The sequence below is a fragment of the Bombus flavifrons genome, chromosome 9 (assembly GCF_040668555.2).
Source record: "Bombus flavifrons isolate JBK064 chromosome 9, iyBomFlav1_principal, whole genome shotgun sequence".
In the NCBI taxonomy this organism is placed as follows: Eukaryota; Metazoa; Arthropoda; class Insecta; order Hymenoptera; family Apidae; genus Bombus; species Bombus flavifrons.
The window spans coordinates 127,435-149,643 of NC_138450.1; the positions used below are offsets into that span (position 1 = coordinate 127,435).

Genomic DNA, 22,209 nt, shown 5'->3' on the forward strand with positions numbered 1-22,209 from the left:
ATACAGAACAGCTCTCACATCGCGATGATTTCGTCGATTTTGCCGAAAACTAACCGTCACTTCCTACCCGTTTGAGATATTTCGACGTTTTTGCGCTCATTTCACTCCATGTTACGTGCAGAATGTAATGCACGGCCGTTCATGCATCGAAACACAGCGAACAGCTCGCAAATCGCGATGATTTCTTCGATTATGAAGAATACTATACGTCATTTCCTTCCCGTTTGAGATATTTCGACGTTTAAGCGCTCTTTTCACGCCATGTTACGTGCAGAATGTAATGTACGGCCGTTCGTGCATCGAAACAAAACCTAACAGCAGGCAAATCGCGATGATTTCGTCGATTTTGACGAAAACTAACCGTCATTTCCTCCCCGTTTGAGATATTTCGACGTTTAAGCGCTCTTCTCACTCTATTTTACGTGCAGAATGTAACGAACGGGCGCTTCAGAATCGAAACAATCCCAGCAGCTTGCAAATCGCGACGATTTCGTCGATTTTGACGAATACTAACCGTCATTCCCGTCCCGTTTGTGATACTTCGACCTTTAAGCGCTCCTTTCACACCATTTTACGTGCACAATGTAATGCACGGCCGCTCGTGCATCGAAACAATCCCAATAGCTCACAAAACGCGATGATTTCGACGATTTTGATGAATACTAACCGTCATTTCCTTCCCGTTTGAGATATTTCGACGTTTAAGCGCACTTTTCACTACATTTTAAGTGCAGAATGTAATGCACGGCCGTTTATACGTCGAAAGAAGCCCAGCAGCTCGCAAATCGCATCGATTTCGTCGATTTTGACGAATACTAACCGTCATTTCGGTCCCGTTTGAGATATTTCGACGTTTAAGCGCTCCTTTCACTCCATGTTACGTGCAGAATATAATGCACTGCTGTTTATGCTTCGAAACAAACCGAACAGCACGCAAATCGCGATGATTTCGTCGATTATGACGAATACTAACCGTCATTTCCTTAACGTTTATGATATTTCGACCTTTAAGCGCTCCTTTCACTACATTTTAAGTGCAGAATGTAATGCACGGCCGTATAAACATTGAAACAAACCGAACAGGAGGCAAATCGCGATGATTCCCTCGTTTTTGACGAAAACAAACCGTCATTTCCTTCCCGTTTGAGATATATCGACATTAAAGCGCTGTTTTCACGCCGTTTTATGTGCAGAATGTAATACACGGCCGTATAAACATCGAAACAAACCGAACAGCACGCAAATCGCGATGATTCCGTCGAATATGACGAATACTAACAGTCATAGAATTCCCGATTGAGATATTTCGACGTTTAAGCGCTTTTTGCACTCTATTTTAGGTGTGGTATGTAATGCATGCCCGCAATAACCCTCGAAACAATCCCAACAGATCGCAAATCTCCACGATTATGCCGATTTTGACGAAAACTAACCGTCACTTCCTTCCCGTTTTAGATATTTCGACGTTTAAGCGTTTTTTACACTCCATTTTATGTGCAGAATGTAAGGCACGCACGTTTTAGTTTCGAAACAAACAGAACAGCTCTCCAATCGCGATGATTTCGTCGATTTTGCCGAAAACTAACCGTCATTTCCTTCCCGTTTGAGATATTTCGACGTTTAAGCGCTCATTTCACTCCATGTTACGTGCAGAATGTAATGCACTCCCGTTTAAAGGGCAAAACAAACAGAACAGCGCGCAAATCACGATGATTTCGTCGATTTTGAGGAAAACTAACCGTCATATCCTTCCCGTTTGAGCTATATCGACAATTAAGCGTTCTTCTCACTCCATTTTACATGGAGGAGGTAATGCACTGCCGCTCAAGCTACGAAACAAACACAACAGCTGGCAAATCGCGATGATTTTGTCGACTTTAACGAATACTGAACGTCATTTCCTTCCCGTTTGAGATATTTCGACGTTTAAGCGCTCCTTTCACGCCATTTTACGTGCGGAACGTAATGCACGACCGTATAAACATCGAAGCAAACCGAACAGCTGGCAAATTGCGATGATTTCGTCGATTTTGACGAAAACAAACCGTCATTTCCTTCCCGTTTGAGATATTTCGAAGTTTAAGCACTCTTCTCACTCCATTTTACAGGCAGAAGGTCGTGCACTGCCGTTCAAGCTTCGAAAATACCCAACAGCTGGCAAATCGCGATGATTTCGTCGATTTCGACGAAAACTGACAGTCATTTCCTTCCCGTTTGAGATATTTCTATGTTTAAGCGCTCTTTTCACTCCATTTTAAGTGCAGAGTGTAATGCACGCACGTTTCAGAATCGAAACAATCCCAGCAGCTTGCAAATCGCCACGATTTCGTCGATTTTGACGATACTAACCGTCATTTCCGTCCCGTTTGTGATATTTCGACCTTTAAGCGCTCTTTTCACTCCATTTAACGTGCAGAATGTAATGCACGGCCGTTTATACGTCGAAAGAAGCCCAGCAGCTCGCAAATCGCATCGATTTCGTCGATTTTGACGAATACTAACCGTCATTTCGGTCCCGTTAGAGATATTTCGACGTTTAAGCGCACCTTTCACTCCATGTTACGTGCAGAATGTAACGCACTCCAGTTTAAAGGTCGAAACAAACCGAACAGCTCGCAAATCGAGATGATTTCGTCGATTTTGACGATAACAGTCATATCCTTCCCGTTTAGGATATTTCGACGTTTAAGCGCTTTTTTCACTCTATTTTACGTGTCGAATGTAATGCATGCCCGCAATAACCCGCGAAACAATCCCAACAGATCGCAAATCTCCACGATTATGCCGATTTTGACGAAGACTAACCGTCATTTCCTTCCCGTTTTAGATATATCGACGTTTAAGCGTTTTCTACACTCCATTTTATGTGCAGAATGTAAGGCACGCACGTTTTAGTTTCGGAACAAACAGAACATCTCTCAAATCGCGATGATTTCGTCGATTTTGAGGAAAGCTAACCGTCATTTCCTACCCGTTTGAGATATTTCGACGTTTAAGCGCTCCTTTCACTCCATGTTACGTGCAGAATGTAATGCATGCCCGTTTACCGTCGAAACAATCCCAGCAGCTCGCAAATTGCGATGATTTCACGATTTTGAAGAAAACTAACCGTCATTTCCTTCCCGTTTGAGATATTTAGACGTTTAAGCGTTTTCTACACTAAATTTTATGTGCAGAATGTAAGGCACGCACGATTTAGTTTCGGAACAAACAGAACATCTCTCAAATCGCGATGATTTCGTCGATTTTGAGGAAAGCTAAAAGTCATTTCCTACCCGTTTGAGATATTTCGACGTTTAAGCGCTCCTTTCACTACATGTTACGTGCAGAATGTAATGCACGCACTTTTCAGCGTCGAAACAATCCCAGCAGCTCGCACATCGCGACGATTTCGTCGATTTTGACGAAAACTAACCGTCATTTCCTTCCCGTTTGAGATATTTCGACCTTTAAGCGCTCCATTCACTCCATTTTACGTGCACAATGTAATGCACGGCCGTTCGTGCATCGAAACAATCCCAATAGCTCACAAAACGCGATGATTTCGACGATTTTGATGAATACTAACCGTCATTTCCTTCCCGTTTGAGATATTTCGACGTTTAAGCGCACATTTCACTACATTTTAAGTGCAGAATGTAATGCACGGCCGTTTATAAGTCGAAAGAAGCCCAGCAGCTCGCAAATCGCATCGATTTCGTCGATTTTGACGAATACTAACCGTCATTTCGGTCCCGTTTGAGATATTTCGACGTTTAAGCGCTCCTTTCACTCCATGTTACGTGCAGAATATAATGCACTGCTGTTTATGCTTCGAAACAAACCGAACAGCACGCAAATCGCGATGATTTCGTCGATTATGACGAATACTAACCGTCATTTCCTTAACGTTTGTGATATTTCGACCTTTAAGCGCTCCTTTCACTACATTTTAAGTGCAGAATGTAATGCACGGCCGTATAAACATTGAAACAAACCGAACAGGAGGCAAATCGCGATGATTCCCTCGTTTTTGACGAAAACAAACCGTCATTTCCTTCCCGTTTGAGATATATCGACATTAAAGCGCTCTTTTCACGCCGTTTTATGTGCAGAATGTAATACACGGCCGTATAAACATCGAAACAAACCGAACAGCACGCAAATCGCGATGATTTCGTCGAATATGACGAATACTAACAGTCATAGAATTCCCGATTGAGATATTTCGACGTTTAAGCGCTTTTTGCACTCTATTTTAGGTGTGGTATGTAATGCATGCCCGCAATAACCCTCGAAACAATCCCAACAGATCGCAAATCTCCACGATTATGCCGATTTTGACGAAAACTAACCGTCACTTCCTTCCCGTTTTAGATATTTCGACGTTTAAGCGTTTTTTACACTCCATTTTATGTGCAGAATGTAAGGCACGCACGTTTTAGTTTCGAAACAAACAGAACAGCTCTCCAATCGCGATGATTTCGTCGATTTTGCCGAAAACTAACCGTCATTTCCTTCCCGTTTGAGATATTTCGACGTTTAAGCGCTCATTTCACTCCATGTTACGTGCAGAATGTAATGCACTCCCGTTTAAAGGGCAAAACAAACAGAACAGCGCGCAAATCACGATGATTTCGTCGATTTTGAGGAAAACTAACCGTCATATCCTTCCCGTTTGAGCTATATCGACAATTAAGCGTTCTTCTCACTCCATTTTACATGGAGGAGGTAATGCACTGCCGCTCAAGCTACGAAACAAACACAACAGCTGGCAAATCGCGATGATTTTGTCGACTTTAACGAACACTGAACGTCATTTCCTTCCCGTTTGAGATATTTCGACGTTTAAGCGCTCCTTTCACGCCATTTTACGTGCGGAACGTAATGCACGACCGTATAAACATCGAAGCAAACCGAACAGCTGGCAAATTGCGATGATTTCGTCGATTTTGACGAAAACAAACCGTCATTTCCTTCCCGTTTGAGATATTTCGAAGTTTAAGCACTCTTCTCACTCCATTTTACAGGCAGAAGGTCGTGCACTGCCGTTCAAGCTTCGAAAATACCCAACAGCTGGCAAATCGCGATGATTTCGTCGATTTCGACGAAAACTGACAGTCATTTCCTTCCCGTTTGAGATATTTCTATGTTTAAGCGCTCTTTTCACTCCATTTTAAGTGCAGAGTGTAATGCACGCACGTTTCAGAATCGAAACAATCCCAGCAGCTTGCAAATCGCCACGATTTCGTCGATTTTGACGATACTAACCGTCATTTCCGTCCCGTTTGTGATATTTCGACCTTTAAGCGCTCTTTTCACTCCATTTAACGTGCAGAATGTAATGCACGGCCGTTTATACGTCGAAAGAAGCCCAGCAGCTCGCAAATCGCATCGATTTCGTCGATTTTGACGAATACTAACCGTCATTTCGGTCCCGTTAGAGATATTTCGACGTTTAAGCGCTCCTTTCACTCCATGTTACGTGCAGAATGTAATGCACTCCAGTTTAAAGGTCGAAACAAACCGAACAGCTCGCAAATCGAGATGATTTCGTCGATTTTGACGATAACAGTCATATCCTTCCCGTTTAGGATATTTCGACGTTTAAGCGCTTTTTTCACTCTATTTTACGTGTCGAATGTAATGCATGCCCGCAATAACCCGCGAAACAATCCCAACAGATCGCAAATCTCCACGATTATGCCGATTTTGACGAAGACTAACCGTCATTTCCTTCCCGTTTTAGATATATCGACGTTTAAGCGTTTTCTACTCTCCATTTTATGTGCAGAATGTAAGGCACGCACGTTTTAGTTTCGGAACAAACAGAACATCTCTCAAATCGCGATGATTTCGTCGATTTTGAGGAAAGCTAACCGTCATTTCCTACCCGTTTGAGATATTTCGACGTTTAAGCGCTCCTTTCACTCCATGTTACGTGCAGAATGTAATGCATGCCCGTTTACCGTCGAAACAATCCCAGCAGCTCGCAAATTGCGATGATTTCACGATTTTGAAGAAAACTAACCGTCATTTCCTTCCCGTTTGAGATATTTAGACGTTTAAGCGTTTTCTACACTAAATTTTATGTGCAGAATGTAAGGCACGCACGATTTAGTTTCGGAACAAACAGAACATCTCTCAAATCGCGATGATTTCGTCGATTTTGAGGAAAGCTAAAAGTCATTTCCTACCCGTTTGAGATATTTCGACGTTTAAGCGCTCCTTTCACTACATGTTACGTGCAGAATGTAATGCACGCACTTTTCAGCGTCGAAACAATCCCAGCAGCTCGCACATCGCGACGATTTCGTCGATTTTGACGAAAACTAACCGTCATTTCCTTCCCGTTTGAGATATTTCGACCTTTAAGCGCTCCATTCACTACATTCTACGTGCAGAATGTAATGCACATCCGTTCATGCATCGAAACACAGCGGACAGCTCGCAAATCGCGATGATTTCTTCGATTTTGAAGAATACTAAACGTCATTTCCTTCCCGTTTGAAATATTTCGACGTTTAAGCGCTCTTTTCACGCCATGTTACGTGCAGAATGTAATGTACGGCCGTTCGTGCATCGAAACAAATCTAACAGCACTCAAATCGCGATGATTTCGTCGATTTTGACGAATAATAGCCGTCATTTCCTTCCCGTTTGAGATATTTCGACGTTTAAGCGCACATTTCACTACATTTTAAGTGCAGAATGTAATGCACTACTGTTTATGCTTCGAAACAAACCGAACAGCATGCAAATCGCGATGATTTCGTCGATTATGACGAATACTAACCGTCATTTCCTTAACGTTTGAGATATTTCGACGTTTAAGCGCTCTTTTCACTCCATGTTACGTGCAGAATGTAGTGCACGGCCGTTCATGCATCGAAACACAGCGAACAGCTCGCAAATCGCGATGATTTCTTCGATTATGAAGAATACTATACGTCATTTCCTTCCCGTTTGAGATATTTCGACGTTTAAGCGCTCTTTTCACGCCATGTTACGTGCAGAATGTAATGTACGGCCATTCGTGCATCGAAACAAACCTAACAGCAGGCAAATCGCGATGATTTCGTCGATTTTGACGAAAACTAACCGTCATTTCCTCCCCGTTTGAGATATTTCGACGTTTAAGCGCTCTTTTCACTCTATTTTACGTGCAGAATGTAACGAACGGGCGCTTCAGAATCGAAACAATCCCAGCAGCTTGCAAATCGCGACGATTTCGTCGATTTTGACGAATACTAACCGTCATTTCCTACCCGTTTGAGATATTTCGACGTTTAAGCACTCCTTTCACTCCATGTTACGTGCAGAATGTAATGCATGCCCGTTTACCGTCGAAACAATCCCAGCAGCTCGCAAATTGCGATGATTTCACGATTTTGAAGAAAACTAACCGTCATTTCCTTCCTGTTACGTCGCCTAAAACATCTGCGCTGCATCTCTCGCGACCGGCCAGCCGACGGCCTGCGTAACGTCACTTCGACCCTCAATAAACCTGAGGACCGACCATAACTTTCTCTCGCATTCTGTATACATGTATCTGCATTCCATCCGTCGTCCTGAAGGCTTTCTTAAGGCTAGAAATATTTGCGACGCACATCTGGTTTTTTAGAGAGGTCCTTGGGTTTATTAGGCGCAATCAAAAATACGGAGAAAGCGGGTACGCGCCCATTAGGAAAAACCAAACATCTGTCTAACAGAACAGGCTGAGTTTTCCCATGTGCAAGATCATGTATGAACCACGTCGGTAGGAGGACTCCGACTCTCTCCTTCAGGTTTCAGAATGGGTCACAGCCAATCAACATCGCGGATCGTTGCCCTCACTTTTCCTAATGAACAGCGTGAATAACGAATCCGCGTTCTTCATGCAAAGGGCACACCCACCCCGACCTTTCTTCCGCGCTAGCCTAAGGGCGACAATTAGTAGTAGAAAACCAACGTCGACGTGTAGCATCTAACTCTCCCGTCCACTAACATACGAAATTCGATTGTACGGACCTTGCACTATCATTCGTGTCTATCTCATATTCGTGCGATAAGTTGTTATTGACGATTTGTATCTATTCAACAGTGTAGTGGATCTTGCACTATTACTCGTGTCTATCTCATATTCGTGCGATAAGTTGTTATTGACGATTTGTATCTATTCAACAGTGTAGTGGATCTTGCACTATTACTCGTGTCTATCTCATATTCGTGCGATAAGTTGTTATTGACGATTTGTATCTACTCAACAGTGTAGTTTAAGTGTTGGAAATATATATTTTATAATTCTGTGAATCACAGTGTTATATAAACTTAATCACCCCTATTATCTTAACGGAAATCAGGGGATCGATCAACTCGTGGTGTCGATTAATATAATCGTAACGGGAATTTACGACTCCCGTTGACGTCTCTCCTCGCGATTGCGTCTCCCCGCGATTGGCCGAATTTACACTTCCCGTTTGAGATATATAGACGTTTAAACGCTCATTTCACTATATGTTACGTGCAGAATGTAATGCACGCACTTTTCAGCGTCGAAACAATCCCAGCAGCTCGCACATCGCGACGATTTCGTCGATTTTGACGAAAACTAACCGTCATTTCCTTCCCCTTTGAGATGTTTCGACCTTTAAGCGCTCCATTCACTACATTTTACGTGCAGAATGTAATGCACGGCCGTTCATGCATCGAAACACAGCGAACAGCTCGCAAATCGCGATGATTTCTTCGATTATGAAGAATACTATACGTCATTTCCTTCCCGTTTGAGATATTTCGACGTTTAAGCGCTCTTTTCACGCCATGTTACGTGCAGAATGTAACGAACGGGCGCTTCAGAATCGAAACAATCCCAGCAGCTTGCAAATCGCGACGATTTCGTCGATTTTGACGAATACTAACCGTCATTCCCGTCCCGTTTGTGATATTTCGACCTTTAAGCGCTCCTTTCACTCCATTTTACGTGCACAATGTAATGCACGGCCGTTCGTGCATCGAAACAATCCCAATAGCTCACAAAACGCGATGATTTCGACGATTTTTATGAATACTAACCGTCATTTCCTTCCCGTTTGAGATATTTCGACGTTTAAGCGCACTTTTCACTACATTTTAAGTGCAGAATGTAATGCACGGCCGTTTATACGTCGAAAGAAGCCCAGCAGCTCGCAAATCGCATCGATTTCGTCGATTTTGACGAATACTAATCGTCATTTCGGTCCCGTTTGAGATATTTCGACGTTTAAGCGCTCCTTTCACTCCATGTTACGTGCAGAATGTAATGCACTCCAGTTTAAAGGTCGAAACAAACCGAACAGCTCGCAAATCGAGATGATTTCGTCGATTTTGACGAAAACTAACAGTCATATCCTTCCCGTTTAGGATATTTCGACGTTTAAGCGCTTTTTGCACTCTATTTTACGTGTCGAATGTAATTCATGCCCGCAATAACCCTCGAAACAATCCCAACAGATCGCAAATCTCCACGATTATGCCGATTTTGACGAAGACTAACCGTCATTTACTTCCCGCTTTAGATATTTCGACGTTTAAGCGTTTTTTACACTCCATTTTATGTGCAGAATGTAAGGCACGCACGTTTTAGTTTCGGAACAAACAGAACAGCTCTCAAATCGCGATGATTTCGTCGATTTTGAGGAAGCTAACCGTCATTTCCTACCCGTTTGAGATATTTCGACGTTTAAGCACTCCTTTCACTCCATGTTACGTGCAGAATGTAATGCATGCCCGTTTACCGTCGAAACAATCCCAGCAGCTCGCAAATTGCGATGATTTCACGATTTTGAAGAAAACTAACCGTCATTTCCTTCCCGTTTGAGATATTTCGACGTTTAAGCGCACTTTTCACTACATTTTAAGTGCAGAATGTAATGCACGGCCGTTTATACGTCGAAAGAAGCCCAGCAGCTCGCAAATCGCATCGATTTCGTCGATTTTGACGAATACTAACCGTCATTTCGGTCCCGTTTGAGATATTTCGACGTTTAAGCGCTCCTTTCACTCCATGTTACGTGCAGAATGTAATGCACTCCAGTTTAAAGGTCGAAACAAACCGAACAGCTCGCAAATCGAGATGATTTCGTCGATTTTGACGAAAACTAACAGTCATATCCTTCCCGTTTAGGATATTTCGACGTTTAAGCGCTTTTTGCACTCTATTTTACGTGTCGAATGTAATTCATGCCCGCAATAACCCTCGAAACAATCCCAACAGATCGCAAATCTCCACGATTATGCCGATTTTGACGAAGACTAACCGTCATTTACTTCCCGCTTTAGATATTTCGACGTTTAAGCGTTTTTTACACTCCATTTTATGTGCAGAATGTAAGGCACGCACGTTTTAGTTTCGGAACAAACAGAACAGCTCTCAAATCGCGATGATTTCGTCGATTTTGAGGAAGCTAACCGTCATTTCCTACCCGTTTGAGATATTTCGACGTTTAAGCACTCCTTTCACTCCATGTTACGTGCAGAATGTAATGCATGCCCGTTTACCGTCGAAACAATCCCAGCAGCTCGCACATCGCGACGATTTCGTCGATTTTGACGAAAACTAACCGTCATTTCCTTCCCCTTTGAGATGTTTCGACCTTTAAGCGCTCATTTCACTCCATGTTACGTGCAGAATGTAATGCACGCACTTTTCAGCGTCGAAACAATCCCAGCAGCTCGCACATCGCGACGATTTCGTCGATTTTGACGAAAACTAACCGTCATTTCCTTCCCCTTTGAGATGTTTCGACCTTTAAGCGCTCCATTCACTACATTTTACGTGCAGAATGTAATGCACGCCCGTTCATGCATCGAAACACAGCGAACAGCTCGCAAATCGCGATGATTTCTTCGATTTTGAAGAATACTAAACGTCATTTCCTTCCCGTTTGAGATATTTCGACGTTTAAGCGCTCTTTTCACTCTATTTTACGTGCAGAATGTAACGAACAGGCGCTTCAGAATCGAAACAATCCCAGCAGCTTGCAAATCGCGACGATTTCGTCGATTTTGACGAATACTAACCGTCATTCCCGTCCCGTTTGTGATATTTCGACCTTTAAGCGCTCCTTTCACTCCATTTTACGTGCACAATGTAATGCACGGCCGTTCGTGCATCGAAACAATCCCAATAGCTCACAAAACGCGATGATTTCGACGATTTTGATGAATACTAACCGTCATTTCCTTCCCGTTTGAGATATTTAGACGTTTAAGCGCACTTTTCACTACATTTTAAGTGCAGAATGTAATGCACGGCCGTTTATACGTCGAAAGAAGCCCAGCAGCTCGCAAATCGCATCGATTTCGTCGATTTTGACGAATACTAACCGTCATTTCGGTCCCGTTTGAGATATTTCGACGTTTAAGCGCTCCTTTCACTCCATGTTACGTGCAGAATATAATGCACTCCAGTTTAAAGGTCGAAACAAACCGAACAGCTCGCAAATCGAGATGATTTCATCGATTTTGACGAAAACTAACAGTTATATCCTTCCCGTTTGATATATTTCGAAGTTTAGGCGTTTTTTTACACTCTATTTTACGTGCAGAATGTAAGGCACGCACGTTTCAGCGTCGGAACATACAGAACAGCTCTCACATCGCGATGATTTCGTCGATTTTGCCGAAAACTAACCGTCATTTCCTACCCGTTTGAGATATTTCGACGTTTTGGCGCTCATTTCACTCCATGTTACGTGCAGAATGTAATGCACTCCCGTTTAAAGGTCGAAACAGACAGAACAGCTCGCAAGTCGCGATGATTTCGTCGATTTTGAGGAAAGCTAACCGTCATTTCCTACCCGTTTGAGATATTTCGACGTTTAAGCGCTCCTTTCACTCCATGTTACGTGCAGAATGTAATGCATGCCCGTTTACTGTCGAAACAATCCCAGCACCTCGCAAATCGCGATGATTTCTCGATTTTACGAACACTAACCGTCATTTCCTTCCCGTTTGATATATTTCGAAGTTTAAGCGTTTTTTTACACTTTATTTTACGTGCAAAATGTAAGGCACGCACGTTTCAGCGTCGGAACATACAGAACAGCTCTCAAATCGCGATGATTTCGTCGATTTTGCCGAAAACTAACCGTCATTTCCTACCGGTTTGAGATATTTCGACGTTTTGGCGCTCATTTCACTCCAGGTTACGTGCAGAATGTAATGCACTCCCGTTTAAAGGTCAAAAGAACAGAACAGCTCGCAAATCGCGATGATTTCTTTGATTTTGACGAAAACTAACAGACATTTCCTACCCGTTTGAGATATTTCTACGTTTAAGCGCTTTTTACACCCTATTTTACGTGTGGAATGTAATGCATGCCCGCAATAACCCTCGAAACAATCCCAACAGATCGCAAATCCCCACGATTATGCCGATTTTGACGAAAACTAACCGTCATTTCCTTCCCGGTTGTGATATTTCGACGTTTAAGCGCTCATTTCACTCCATGTTACGTGCAGAATGTAATGCACTGCCGCTTAAGCATCGAAACACACAGAACAGCTCGCAATTCGCAACGATATCGTCGATTTTGATGAAAACTAACCGTCAGTTCCTACCCGTTTGAGATATTTCGACGTTTAAGTGCTCTTTGCACTCTCTTTTACGTGCAGAATGTAAAGCACGCCCATTTGAGATTCGAAACAAGCCCAACAGCTCGCGAATCGCGATGTTTTCGTCGATTTTGACGAAAAGTAACGGTCATTTCCTTCCCATTTGAGATATTATATTTCAACGCTTACGCGCTAATTTCAATCCATTTTACGTGCAGAATGTAATGCACGAGCATTTAAGCGTCGAAACAAGCCCAATAGCTCGCAAATCGCGATGATTTCGTCGATTTTGACGAAAAGTAACGGTCATTTCCTTCCCATTTGTGATATTTCGAAGTTTGAGCGCTATTCTCACTCCATTTTACGTGCAGAATGTAATGCACGCACGTTTGAGCGTCGAAGCATGCCCAAGAGCTCGTTGAAAAATAGGTCTCTCCTATCTTCCCGTAGCTGGGACGAAGATTGTTTGTCTGTCTGAAGGACTTTAGCCAACTAAATCTTAAGATTTATAACGGGCCCTTAGACCAGCCGAACATGTACTGCGAAGACGCATCGACTACTGGCAATCATCTTACTCGAAGAATACTGTCTAAGTGTGGCGAGCCACGGGACAGAAACCGTTGGAATGTTTACTGTCACGTGTCGCCATAAATATTTCTTTTAAGGAGAGCTATAGAATTACTCCATACCTTTGTTGGACAAAGCGTTCATCCCGTGACCGCGGCTACGTTCGGAGACTGGCTGTCGCCTCGAGCCCAAGCTCATTATCACAACCCTCGAACAAATACAATCGGATGGAATAACTACAATTGTTTAATTACGCCTATGATAGAATCTAGATTACGGTGTTAAGGGATTTTCCCGAAGTTCCAAAGGGAAGGCTCCGATGTCCTTTCATCTCCGACATATATATTCATATTGTACACAACCAAATACAACACAAATGTCACACGACTCCCTCAGTAACCTCGACTCTTCGTTCCTGCTCACAACATTTCACACGATGACTACGTCTTCTGGGGCCACTCACGGATTCTTTGCAACACTTCTTCTTCTTGCGCTGAAACACCACATGCAACAAACAAATTTAACCAAAAAAGGGAAAGAAATAAACTAAATACAAGAAAACAAAATAAGATACGCATTAGGACAGTCCGCATGGGAATCTCTGACGACGATACCTCCAATCCATCATTCAACGCTAATATCAAGATCACCAAAACGTATAACAGTAAACCAAATCAAACACCAGAGGCAATGGAAATAACAATCAAAATCTACGTAACTATAATTTACTAAATTAACAATCAAGAGGCACAAACCGCCATCCGGAGGCCGACACCATTCATAACGCGCCACTGCAAGAGAGGAAAACAACAAACAAAACACACCTTATTAAACAAAATTAAAGAATATAAACAAAATCACTCTAATAAAATAACACCTGTTCGGAACACATGTAGGCATATATACACATACAAATAAATAAAGCAATTTGTCACGTAGCAATGCTGTAATTCCCATAGAAATGATCCATCACGTGAAAATTAAGAATAATATGAATAAAGGGTAGTAATCAGAAACTATTTCTTTGTTCATTCGGAAGTCGGTCCGTCCACGTCGACTCTCTGACCGTCGAAAATCGAGTGTCAATTAGAGTGTAAAGTTAGTTCAAACCGTGCACATCATCATTCTGTCCGTTAAAATTGTGTATTAGAAAAACGCTAATTAAGTTCGAAATATCCGAGCGTCGAATAACTATTCGAAAATCAAAGTGTTCGCGTTGCGACTCGGTCCGTCGAACCCGAGTATCGATAGTGATTAGTTTTAAAATTCCGAACGTTCATCATCATTCGAATCAAACGTTCATATTGCCAGTTCATCTGCGAAATGAAAGTTTAATTGCCAGAATTCTATTCATCATCAAGCCATACACACCGCCTGATCGACTTCGCATCTAATCAAAGTAGGAAATTTGAAATTGTATATCCTCTTCTCTTTTAACTTGCAGTCGAACAAAATTGTCTCTGAACAAAAGTATTCGTCGGCAGCTATAGTTGACAAATAAAACTATCAAGCACACAATTTACGTAGATTTTATCCGAACGTCTTGAATTCATGATAATTATTATCTGTGTCAACCAGTGATTACGGTGTTTCCAAACACTGGAAACATCTATGGTTTTCGTATTCCTCTTCCCATCGTTAGCAGATTGCTCGTCTTTGGGCGAGGCCTACGAAGCCACATTGATTGTCCACAGTGAACCCCGTTTGCCAATTAAAATAATCATTTTTGTTTACGACACCACTAGTTGCCAAGAACGAATTATAATTTCTAAACTGTTAAATTTAACTGATTATTCGCTGTGTTAAACCTGTGTTAACGGTGTTCTCAATTATCGAAAACACTTATTGATCTTCGCATTCCTCCTCCCATCGTTGGCAAATATTGCCCGTCTTTGGGTAAGGCTTGCGAAATCGCACAAGTCACACACAGAAAGTGATATTAACTTCACCTCGATCATATTAGATGACAAAATCAAGAAAGAATGAGAAAGATAAAAGTCACCTAAGCAAGAGGCGAGCCGAACGTTGGTACAAACGATTGATTGCTGCAAAAGTTAAAAGGGAAGAAAAGAGGCGCCGAGAGGAGCTATGACTAAATAGCAAAGGTCCTGCACCTAGTTTTTCGCCCTCAAGTTCACCTATTTCCGAACATTGCGAGATGCATTCTCTCCGACCCCGATCGCCGTCACCTACACCATACGATAGCGTTTGTCATAAACCGTATTATGTTAATCGCCCGAACGAGTAAAAATTAGCTTTCGCCATTAATCCTATCGAAATAAATAAATCTTACCCTACCAAACATTTCTAAAACTTAATCAGAAAGATCAGAAGCTTGAATATTTACTATATCTACATACATATTTATTATATACTACTATATAATATATCTATATTTGCATCCGACGATACTTATAACCGACATTGTAATACCTTTAATGGACTAAAATCGAATAAATTATATCAATATAACCCAGTCGGACGAAATAAATACGTTTGTCAGTGCCAATTGTCTATTCCAAATTACTTTAATCCTCTCCCGTGCCAGTACTCCTGCCAGTACGCATAGCAGGTTAACCGAAAAGTGGAATTCATTTCCCAGTTGCATTGAACGTTAGTTAACGCTACCCATTAAGCATAAATCAGCGAATAAAACTCTCACGACGTTTTGAAAAAGACACGACAGACGAAGGTACAAAAGATTTGTTTTCTTACAACCGAGATAGTGCTACAGATGCACGTCCAGTTGGGAACTCAATCTAGTAGTTACCAAAAGACACGATAGACGAACAATACCCATCACACACTAATACTCCTAACATAATAATAATAATAATTATAATTAAAAAAATAAAAGAGAAAGGAGAAAGAAAAAATAAAAGAAAATTTTGAAATACTCCTTAGACTGTTTCTGGTGTCAGCAACTACCGCATTAATCGGAAATCTTAAACCAATATTTCATATACAATCATATCATTTCAATTTTTCCCTTCCAATTAAATTAAATTAAACAAAAAATAAATCAAACAAAAATTAAAATTAAAATTAAATTAAATTAAACAAAACCCACAAATTAAGCAGCGGTGGGATACGCTCCATAAGAGGATTAAAGTTCTTACGGTTATTGACAAAATATAATAGAGAATATGGCAACTCCACTAGAAACATTAAACGAAGACGTGCTTTTGACATTGTCGGAAAAACTAAGAGCGTGGGATGCAAATTTTCGAGTAATAGCCAATATGAGTACAAAAATAAATGAATTACAAGACGATATGCGTTCACTCAAGATAAAAGAGGAAATCGACACACCCGTATCACCGCCGATAATTCTCCAAGTGACAATATCGACAGAAGATAATCCCCAACCAATTAAGTTAAAAGATGCAATCAAGTTAGTACCAATATTCGACGGACATCGACATCTATGACGGACCTCAGTATTTCAATTTTTAAGAGCATGTGAGCGCGCACGAAATATTGTGATTCCGCGGCATCAAGAGCCCCAATTGATAAAATTATTAACGAATAAGCTTCGCGGGCACGCGTTTCTCGCTGTAGAGGACAGTCAGCTAAATAGTTTGAACGATTTCGGGAACAAATTAAAAGATATGTTCGGCCCAGGGAAATCCCTTAACGAATATAAGGGAGAATTAGGAACAATATTCCTAATATAATTCCTAATATAATTCCGGGGGAAAACATACTAGATTATATGGATCGCGTCAGAAACCTTAGATTAGCAATAATGGACGGAGAAATATGTGATTACGGTATTATATCTCAAGATGTTCAAGACACAATAGATTGGGATACGAGGAAGGCCTTCGTTAAGGGACTGCCAAACTAAATATATATGCGAGTAAAAATAGCGTGTTACCATTCTTTAGAAGACGCGTATCGCCAAGCTGTTAAATCAACGCAAGAACTAAAACGAGCAACTGACAGAACACAATACCAACGACCGACACCTTCGAATAATTATTATCGTAACAACGTTCGTCCCCCGAACAATTCTAACAACATCGGAAACAACCGCCAGGATGGAAGACCTATACCGCCGCCGCAAAATCGCCCAAATGCTCCAAGACAAAATGCGCTAACATGCAATTATTGCAAAAAACCTGGGCATTTGATAAAAGATTGCTATACATTCAAAGCCAGAGTAGACGTTGGGATAATCGTACCCTATGCATCGCAACAATCGGGAAACCGAGCACGTCCTTCGGGAGGATGGGGCGACCCACGAAGGAACGATATTCCGAATCGCCCGAGGGTACAGACAGCAACAAGGAATTCTACACCTACGCTAGTAAAACAAACACGAACAGCGATCCCCGTAAAATCAACGATTCAGAGCGAATGTAAAGTCTGCTCTAAAACTAAAGGAACTACCATCAAATACTGTGGGAAAACCTTCCTGCAGCCACATGAAGACACAAGTAGAAAATCAAGAATTTCAGAATCAAGAAGAAAAGAAAATACAAGAAGAATTGACGAAAGAAAAACACCAAGGGTCGGACTTAGATTTGGACGACGACCTCTCCGGATTATTTCAATAAAAATAAATGAAACCCCAAGTACTCCTACCGCTAGAATAGTCTCCCCAGATTTAAAAACTAAAACAAATTTACTATTAAACTCCGGATCAGAAATCAATATCATCAAGAAACCTGCCTTATCCAAATCAGCAATCATCAACGAGCAAGAATCAATTGAAGTTCGAGGAATTACGGCAACGAGTCTGGTCACCCTAGGGAAGACAATAATACAGGTTGCGGGCCATCCAGTTACTTTTCATGTAGTTGACGATTCATTGCTGATCGACCAAGACGGAATCTTAGGATCCGAATTTTTTGCAGGATGCAAAGCTCATCTGGATTACGAGCAAAAACATATTAAATGGGGAAGTATTTATATTCCGTTCGATGCAAGAGAAAAAATAATTGTGCCGAAACGAAGTTCGGTACTATGTATAATAAATATTGCAAATCCGGAGGCAAACGAGGGATTCGTCCCCAAAATCGAACCAATTAAGGGAGTCTATTTCCGAAACGCCGTCGTGAAAAACCATAAAGGACGGGGTTATTTAAGAGTAATTAATACCACATCGAGGGATTACGAATTCACCATACCTACAATAGTAATTAAGGAATATATAATTCCCACTTCGCTCTCTCATACTACATGCAACGTCATTTCAGTATCTAAAGAAACAAGGTTCGACAAAATAATGGAATTGTTGCGACTGGAACATTTAAACGTAAAAGAAAGGAGAAACGTTGAAGCACGGATACAGAAAAATCAAGACAGATTTCATCTTCCAGGGGAGACGCTGGAAGGAACAAATATCTTACAGGATGAAATTATTACTACAGACGAGAAACCAATTAATGTTAAACAGTACCGGTATCCACCCGTACATTGAGAAGAAATAAATCGTCAAATTCCAGAATTACTAGAAACAGACGTTGTGGAACCATCAACGTCTCTATACAACTCTCCGTTATGGATCGTACCAAAGAAGCCGGATTCCCAAGGTAATAAGCGATGGAGATTGGTTATCGATTATAGGAAGTTAAACGACAAACGGATAGGCGACGCTTATCCACTGCCTAATATTACCGAAATATTGGACCATTTGGGAAGTGCAAAGTATTTCTCCACGTTCGACTTAGCATCTGGATTCCATCAGATCCGAATGGCATCGAAAGATGCCCACAAGACAGCATTCTCGACGCCTTATGGTCATTTTCAGTTTAAACGAATGCCTTTTGGATTGAAAAACGCACCAGCAACGTTCCAACGATTGATGAATTCGATATTATCAGGATTGCAAGGAATAGAATTGTTTGTTTACTTGGAAGATATAGTGATTTATTCCACATCCCTTCGTGAACATGAAATTAAATTCAATCAACTTATGGATAGATTACGGAAAGCTAAATTGCAATTGCAACCAGACAATTGTGAATTCTTACGACATGAAGTGAAATATTTGGGACATATGATCAGTGAAAATGGAATCAAACCAAACCCAAAGAAAATCGTGGCAGTTTCAAATTTTCCACGGCCAGGGAAACCAAAGAACATTAAACAATTTTTGGGACTAGCCGGATATTACCGAAGATTTATACCTAATTTTTCCAAAGACGGGAAGTCAAGAAGACGCGTTTAACACCTTGAAAACGGCACTTACAACAGAACCCATCCTGCAATATCCAGATTTTTCTCAACCGTTCAATCTCACAACAGACGCATCTGGATACGCCGTGGACGGCGTATTAAGTCAAGGACCAATCGGAAAAGACCTACCGATTGCATACGCCTCGAGATTACTAAACCCCGCAGAACAAAACTACTCCACGATAGAAAAAGAATGTCTAGCAATCGTTTACAGCACAATGCATTTCCGACCGCATTTATACGGAAGAAAATTTACTATAATAACCGACCATAAACCTTTAGTGTGGATGCATTCTATCAAAGATCCTACCTCAAGAATTTGGAAGTGGAAATTAAAATTGTCGGACTTTTAATTAGATATTGTATATAAGGAAGGCAGGACGAACGCGAATGCGGACGTATTGTCTAGAAACCCCCCGGAGGTTTGCGTACCAATCAGGAAGAGAGAAGAAGTCTCACCGATTCGTTATCATGTCTCAAAAAGATTTGAACTAGACACGTCAACCGAGGACTCTCCCATATTCGAAGCTGAACCACGCGTCTTGCCTCAATTCCATGATTCTACAAAACAAGGAAAAGTTTTTATCCGAAAGCATTTTACCATAGAAGAAACACCCGTAAAGTATTTTGACCAAGCATTAGCTGAAATCGATGTAAACACAGACGAAGAAATAGCCAATCGAAAAAGGAGGACACTGATACAACAAGCGAAGAAGAGCCCTCCATTGCAATCCCAGAACCAATTCAACAACGAGAAAAGGACACGAGACCTACGGTACTTGATAGATAAAGGAGCCTTAAAAATGAAGGAGACAGGGAAATTGCCTCGTTATGAAGATTTAATGTTGGAAAGAGCAAGATTGAATCACGATTCCGGGAAATACATCGTATCCCTACCGATAAAGGAAGATCGAAATATTACTATAATACCAGAAAATTTATTAAATTCATTAAGATCCTTACTGGACGTAGTAAACGAAAAACAATTAACTTACTTTAGCATTAGCAAAGAAAACTTGGAGGAAATACCCTGGCGATATACAATCAGGAAATTGAAGGAAGTATCTGTGGAAAAAATCATAACCATCACCATTTGCACTGGGGAAGTAATCACCCCGCCTGTGAAAGCGCGAAACAACATAATACGAGAGAAACACGAATCATGCGTAGCAGGACACAAAGGAATAACAAAAACTTATCAAATAATACGACAACACTACTATTGGGAAAGCATGAAAAAAGAAATTCAAGATTACGTTAGAACATGTAAGGAATGCCAATTGAAGAAACTCACAAGGATAAAAACAAAGCAACCGATGGTACTTACAAACACACCAGGTAAAGCGTTCGACAAAATTAGTATGGATATCGTCGGTCCATTGCCAAACACTCAAAAAGGAAATGAATATATATTAACTATCCACAATTTATTGACAAAGTATTCAATCAGGATTCCAATAGGAGGAATCTCTTCAGCTGAGATAACGGACGTTTTTGTAAAACGATTTATTTGTCGATTCGGATCGCCGAGAGCTATTCTCACCGATCAAGGAGCAAACTTTACATCCTCACTAATGAAGAAAGTAGCAAAGAGATTCCGCATTAAACAATATACCACGTCGGCATACCACCAAGAAAGTAACGGTTCAATCGAAAGATCTCACTATGTATTGACTGAATATCTCAAGTTATACATCGAAAATTCCAGAAACTGGGATGAATGGGTGGAACTAGCCATGTTTTCCTATAATACCTCTGTACACGAAGGAACGAAATTCTCCCTGTACGAATTAGTTTTTGGACACTTGGTCAGAGAACCTACTGGTGAAATAATAATTGAAGAAAACATGGAACCAACATACGCAGAATATCTCAGAGACCTGTTCGATGAAATCAACACCGTACAACAAATGGCAAGAGAAAATTTGATAAAATCTAAATTAAGATCAAAAGTATATTACGACCGACGAATCAACCCACAAAATTTTAAAATAGGAGATTTGATATATCTACTAAAAGAACCTAGTAAAGAAAAATTTTCTGATCAATATACCGGACCATATAAAGTGTTAGAAATTTTGCATAATCAAAACGTCAGGATTGAAGTAAAAGGAATTCCGCGAACAGTACACTTGAATAAGTTAAAACTAGCACATCATCGAAATAGACCACCAGAACGATTTCAAAAGCAATGTAGCACGGTAGCATATGACATAATATTGCTTGTCGAATACTGCAGAGCTTGGTACCCTAAAAGGAAAACGAAAATTATTATGTGCGTTTTAACCATTACTTAAATATAAAATGTGTAATTCAAAAAAATAATTACAAAACAGTAGAAGTGGAAGAGTACCTCGTGCGCAATTACTCATCGTAGAAGGAAGTGTATGTGCGAAGACAGGTTATGGGTCCATAACCATAGAACATGACAGCCAGCTGAAACAAATGTAAGAATTAACTTCAATCGTTCCAATACAAAACATAATACTACTAAATGTTTATCGCAATATTGTGCTTAAACCAAAAGAAGTGTGACACTGCTTATCGAATCATGCAAATAGTAGAAACCTAAAAGGAAAAGGAAAATTATTGTGTTATCTAACGATTATTAAAATACACAACATGTTAATTCAATAAAATAATTAGAAAACAGTAGAAATTGAAAAGTACCTCGTGAACAATTACTCATCGTAGAAAGGAAGTGTATATGCGAAGACAGGTTATGTGTCCATATACGTAGGACACAAGGTATGACAGCCAGCCGAAACAAATGGAAGAATTAACTTCGATTGTTTCAATGCAAAACATAATACTACTAAATGTTTATAACAATATTGTGCCTAAACCAAAAAAAGTGTGACACTGCTTATCGAATCATGCAGATAGTTAACCTCAATTGCA

General features: G+C 40.8%; 2 long non-coding RNA genes across 2 annotated transcripts in view; one reads left to right on the forward strand and one right to left on the reverse strand.

Annotated features, from left to right (window-relative positions):
* The window catches only part of LOC138183059 (uncharacterized), an 88,965-nt gene that overhangs the window by 56,728 nt on the left and 10,028 nt on the right, over positions 1-22,209 (forward strand). The window contains exon 2 of the long non-coding RNA XR_011173974.1: positions 15,695-15,814. This is a non-coding gene — a long non-coding RNA (uncharacterized LOC138183059). The remainder of the gene's footprint in view (positions 1-15,694; positions 15,815-22,209) is intronic.
* On the reverse strand, positions 20,430-22,189 carry LOC138183052 (uncharacterized). Its single transcript, XR_011173972.1, has 3 exons — positions 21,979-22,189; positions 21,662-21,876; positions 20,430-21,558 (listed from the first exon to the last, which is right to left on the reverse strand). It is a non-coding gene; the product is annotated as an uncharacterized LOC138183052 (long non-coding RNA).